Genomic DNA, 6,000 nt, shown 5'->3' with positions numbered 1-6,000 from the left:
AAAGTGACGCACTTTGGCAGGTGAGACCAAAAATAGAATGATGACGCTTCCATACCAAATGGTCCTCGTGGTTCAACTTAGGTCAAAATTACTAAAGAACAATAAAAAAAGTTTTTACAAAATGAATAAATTTTCATGATACTCAAGTGTCTTTGATACTGTGTTACAATTCGGACAGATGTCTTTAGAGATTGCGCCACACAATCTTTCAATACCGTCATGTTTCTAAAAATACTCAAATGAAGTAATCCTTTTCTTCTTCACATGGTATAAAATAACTTGAAGACAATTGTATCCCAAACACATTGCAATACAAAGAAGAATGGCTGAAGCATTCCTTGAGATGCAGGATCGTGAGTTCGAAATGCTGTTGAAAGACATATCCGACGGTAGCGATCTTTTCGGGAAAAGGTACATTTTTTTTGTCAGTAATCTTCAAAACTTTTTTTACTGATTACACGTTTCATAAATATCATTGGGGTTTTTTTTGGGGCGGGGGATATTTTTTTGGGCGGGGGAGTTTTTTTTTTTCGTATTACGATTAGGGTTTATATTAATAAATAAACTCATCATAGATACCAGGCCTAATTTTATATATACGCCAGACGCGCGTTTCGTCTACAAAACAATTGAACTATTCTTTTTTTTCAAAAAATATTAACAATTTCAATTAAATTCGCCCACTATCTTTTTTTAGTATGACACCACCAGTTTATTCTCCTACAAAAGAAATTGAAGACAGCAGGCATTTTAGATTCTCTCCGCCAAGGACTGAGTTCAGCGAATATAACCACTGGGAAAGTTTACAGATAGAAATTTCACCTCCAAGTGTGTAAGTCGTGTGTTTACTTTTCTAAAATTTTATATAATGGGTAGAATCTGATTTGTATAACATGAAACGATATTCAATATGAAAATAGAGAGATAGTTTTTTTTTCGTATTACGATTAGGGTTTATATTAATAAATAAACTCATCATAGATACCAGGCCTAATTTTATATATACGCCAGACGCGCGTTTCGTCTACAAAACAATTGAACTATTCTTTTTCTCTAATTTTCTAGGGTATTTCCCCCGATTTCAATGGAGACGGAATGCATTTATCCCCTTTGGTGTGATTCATGCGCTTCACACTGTAAGGAGAATATTGAGGGAGGAAGAGAGGAATGTGGGTACGTATGTGTTTTTTAAATTACTTAATTGTCTCACTTTTTATCTGGTTCAACTTTTTACAGAAACGTATTTGGCGTTTTTTTTATTTGTTTATCTTTTTTCGTCTGTAATATGCATGTAATATTTGTCCCTGGACTTACACAAACATTAACACATTCTAGTTATGGTAGTAGAAGTACTCAATATCCCATATCAACTATGTTTATCTTTGAATCAAAATCTGAATTTTACAATAGTCATTTTTGGATGGATTGTATATCTGAGTTATTCCCCTTTGTATATATAATTGATAAATATCAAAAATAACATGTTTCGTTTTTTTCCCCAGATCTCCTCACGATGAGAAGATAAAAAAGCTGGAAAAAAGAATGAAGACTAGAAGCGGAAAAAAAGAACCCAAAACTTTATTGAAAAAACTGACTAAAATGCATAGAAAAATAATCGAGGATGTAAACCACGCACTGGGGTTAACACAGGAAATACAGGAACTGTTAAACGACAGACGAGTTCCGTTCCAAACCTTAAACTTTACAGAACTTTGAGAGAGAGTGTTAATAACGAACTCGTGTATTCATTGTTGTATTATAAACTGTGATTGACTCGTTTGTTTATTCTGATTGTGTATTTGATTTAAACTAACAAATGTCTATATTTTATTAATAAAGTTTTCTTTTTTAAAACAACGTTAATTTATTCTTACCACTGATTCAAGAAGGACACTTCATTATTTGAACATGCATGTACAGAGTGAAGTGATACATATGTAACAAATAATTGCATTCGTACTTTTAAGACAGGAAGGTTGATCAAAAATAATAATTGTCCATCACTTGTAAGATCCCCATCGGTTATACTCTTATAACATTGTCTAACTCAGGAGACGAGGATATTTATACTATCCCCTTGATGTATCTATTTTTTTGGACAGGTAGAACCCCCTCAATATTCACAATCACAAATATAGAATCACAAAGGAAATTTATACACCCCAAACTTACATAATAAAAAACAAAAGAAATTTATACACCCCAAAAAAAAAAAAAAAAAAAAAAAAAAAAAAAAATTAGACACCCCAAAAAATAAACAAAAGAGACACTTCACACCTACTTAAGACAACAAAGGAATATATTTTTGGGGCATGAGGATCGATAATACTACTTTCTTTAGTAAAATGATTGAAGTTACTGTTTATATAATATGTTCGTCTTCCATATATTTGGAAATGTATATCATGTATATATGTTAACTTGTTCATTTAATCAACCTATTTTGTTATATTGTGTTAAATTGTATTCAATTGTATTTGTTCACATACCCTGGTTAAGGGTCTTGAGAAATAAAAAACTTGAAAACTTGAAAACTTGAAACTTGTAACTTTTATAGGATGACCATCAATTCTAAGAAATATCCGTATTGTATTCAAAGCTTTTTTGTTGAGTTTGTCGATCTCAATAGGGGCTTGGTTAGCGGATATAAATATGTTTCATAAATTTCTTTATTAAACTATAATATAATTGGCCATATTTAGGATTTATAACAATGATAGTAAATTGCATATTTCTCGTAAACAATGAAATATTTATTGATATCGACGTTAAAATTTTAACACAAATTTACAGCGATACTAGTACGACGAAAATTTGAATGAACATGAATGTGTCCCTAGTACACGGATGCCTCATCTACACTATCATTTTCTATGTTTAGTGGACTATGAAAATGGGATAAAACTGTAATTTGGCATTAGAATTAAAAAGATCATTCCATAGGGAAAATGTGTACTAAGTTTCAATTTTATTTAACTTGAAGCTGGACAAACGGACAAACAAACAGACGAACGGACGAACGTACGAACGTACGCACAGACCAGAAAAACACAATGCCAATAAATGGAGCATTAAAAACATTAATAATACATACGAATATTTGGTAATCGAGCCCATGTGTATGAGTCCAGAGGAAGCAGATTAAAATCTTAATTTGTCTTGATATATGCAGGCGGAAACACTTTTGAAATAGAACAAAAGAATCGAAGCTCTGTGTTTATCGAGAAAGCGATAAAAGTTAACTGTAATGTTTGATATAGTAACAAAATTTTAAAAAATTAATAGAAACAAATAAAACGACAATTTTCTTATTTTAAAAACACCATTTGCATAAGTTTTCAATGTATCTATTACATAGTAATGCAAAACAATAAGATATCAAGTCGACGACATGGTTCTTATCGGGGCCTTTTATAGCTGACTATGCGGTATGGGCTTTGCTCATTGTTGAAGGCCTTACGGTTACCTATAGTTGTTAATGTTTGTGTCATTTTGGTCTTTTCTGGATAGTTGTCTCATTGGCAATATTACCACATCTTCTTTTTTATATATAGTATCTATAAGTTGGATGCAGAAAATGCATAACCTCCGATTTGTTTTATCACGGACGGAGAACATATCAATCTTTTAGTTCAGAAATTTTCGTGTCTGCCCTTCCATTATGTGAATCAAGAAAAAATTCCCCAAAACAGGTAACGATTGTATCGAAAAGAGAAAAATCGAGTGCACCTTTTTATGTTAGGGCATGTTTGTGGTGTATATTTTGTCTTTAAAACGTACAAAGCAAGAGTATTTTATATAGCATCTCGCTTCAGATTCTATCATTATTATATATCAAAGCTACAGGTTGACTTTATAAAGTAAAAAAATGACAGTTCGAAAAGATGAAATATATGGGTCAATTGAGATACCTATCTAATCAAGGATTTGTATAGTAGAGACTATACAAATCCTTGGCAATATTAATTACGTGGAAAACAAAAGGGCCTGGAGTGGTGTATTTTTTAATCTACACCTTTGTACTATATTTTATATATAAAGTTGAATTCTGTGATTCGTCGTTTTTACGTGATGACGACTGACAAATTATAAGATACACAGTTTTTCTCTGCTTTCAAGTCTTTCTGTTTGAACCCGTTGAACTGGACCTTATCAGTTATTAGTAATATTAATTATTTGGAAAACAAAAGGTCCTTGAATGGAGTATTTTTTAATCCACAGCATTGTCCTATGTAAGTTATAAACAAAGTTGAATTCTTTGCTTTGCTGTTTTACGTCATGCCCACTAACAAATTGAAAACTGTACCTATACGCCTTATTTTTAGTCCAAATTTTAAGTATTCGTATTGTTATCTTAGAAAGTCTTACTGATTAAAATACTACAATAGGTAACAATTTTACAATTTAGTAGTGTCAAATTAACCCTGTGGTTATGACCCGTGTATATAGAATATTAGTCCTGAATACAACGTTTGGTGGTGCGCCTGTCAGATGCGGAACGTACAGATAAGGTAATAGGTAACAGGTGAATATACTATTGGTATCGGTAGCGGACTCGACCCGGAACTTCTTAATTATTGGCAATATTAATTACGTGGAAAACAAAAGGGCCTGGAGTGGTGTGATTTTTAATCTACACCTTTGTACTATATTAGTTATATATAAAGTTGAATTCTGTGATTCGTCGTTTTTACGTGATGACGGCTGACAAATTGGATCTCGTAATTTTAGTATTATAGATTACAATAAGCATTTATCGCCTTCTCTAACAAAGAGCTTCGATTATTTTGTTCTATTTCAACCGGGTTTCCGCCTGTTACGTTATTCACCACTATTGATAATATAAGACAACATCGTTGTGTCCTGTGCAAAGTGTCGTTCCTCTATCTATATTTAAATATGCGTCTGCGTTATCGAGACGACCTTAAAAGATTTCCAACTGCATTGAGAAAGTCAGAAATAAAGGTACTTCAATTTTACCAAACAATATGGTTTTCTTGCTAGGAGAATTTGTATAATGTTATGTAAATGTATATTTTTCTAAACTTGCCGTAACATACAAATATAATGAAATCTGACGTATCGTATATTTGTGTTTCTTAATTTTAAGCACAAAGGAAAAAGTACTCAAACACACCTAAATATAAACGGACTACTTGAATTTCTCTTTACAGTATGGTTGCACAACATTTTCGGGATTAAATCTTGTGTTTTACCATTGAAATAATGTTGGAGGCTGGGGGAGAGATGACTGACAATGAATGCTTTAAAAGTCGCTCCCTGAGGCGGATAAGGACCCCCCCCCCCCAACCCTTTTGTGCCAAAAAAAATATTATGTAGGGAATCATTGAAGCATGAATGGAGCTGGGTGAGGCCCCTTTTAGACAGTCCGTGGCCGCCCTTCCAAGAAAATTTCTGGATCCGTCACTTTCTTCCCTTCCAACAATTTTTTTAAATGAAGTTTACCCGGCCAGGTATTAAATTACTGCCATTTTCCTTGTCCTTCAACTTCTAATTCTCAGTTATCATTTGTCTCCACAACCATTGCAACAGCCCGCGAGATTATGAGGATAGATTAGATCCCAGATTTTCGTAAAATTACCGAGAAAATTTTCAAGATAATGCAAGAAAGCATATATTTAGGGGCCAGCTGAAGGACACCTACGGGTGCGGGAATTCTCGCTACATTGAAGACCCATTGGTGGCCATAACATAAATATTACTCAACTATACTGAAAAAAATGAAAGGGGATAAAGAAACGACAGAGATTTTGATTAGGAAAAACTTCTTGTCATCATGATGTCATTTACTGTAAGCCTATACTCCTTTTTTGAAATCCATTTTATCAATTTTGGAATGAAGTAAGTAACAATCATACTCGTGCAGGTGAGTTAATTACTGAAAACATGCGCAAGTATTATCGTTGGTCATATCGACGATATTGAATTTCTCACTTGAACCGAAACGAGTTGAGATGACCAATGATAACCAGGGCCGCG

At 33.0% G+C, this 6,000-nt stretch overlaps 1 long non-coding RNA gene across 1 annotated transcript; it reads left to right on the top strand.

The window, feature by feature from the left end:
* Window positions 1-456: 456 nt before the first annotated feature.
* LOC143054661 (uncharacterized) lies at window positions 457-2,198 on the top strand. Its single transcript, XR_012971772.1, has 3 exons — window positions 457-832; window positions 1,066-1,173; window positions 1,503-2,198. It is a non-coding gene; the product is annotated as an uncharacterized LOC143054661 (long non-coding RNA).
* Window positions 2,199-6,000: the final 3,802 nt, after the last annotated feature.

Source organism: Mytilus galloprovincialis, chromosome 12 (genome assembly GCF_965363235.1).
Source record: "Mytilus galloprovincialis chromosome 12, xbMytGall1.hap1.1, whole genome shotgun sequence".
In the NCBI taxonomy this organism is placed as follows: Eukaryota; Metazoa; Mollusca; class Bivalvia; order Mytilida; family Mytilidae; genus Mytilus; species Mytilus galloprovincialis.
This window is presented reverse-complemented; position numbering and strand designations above follow the sequence as displayed.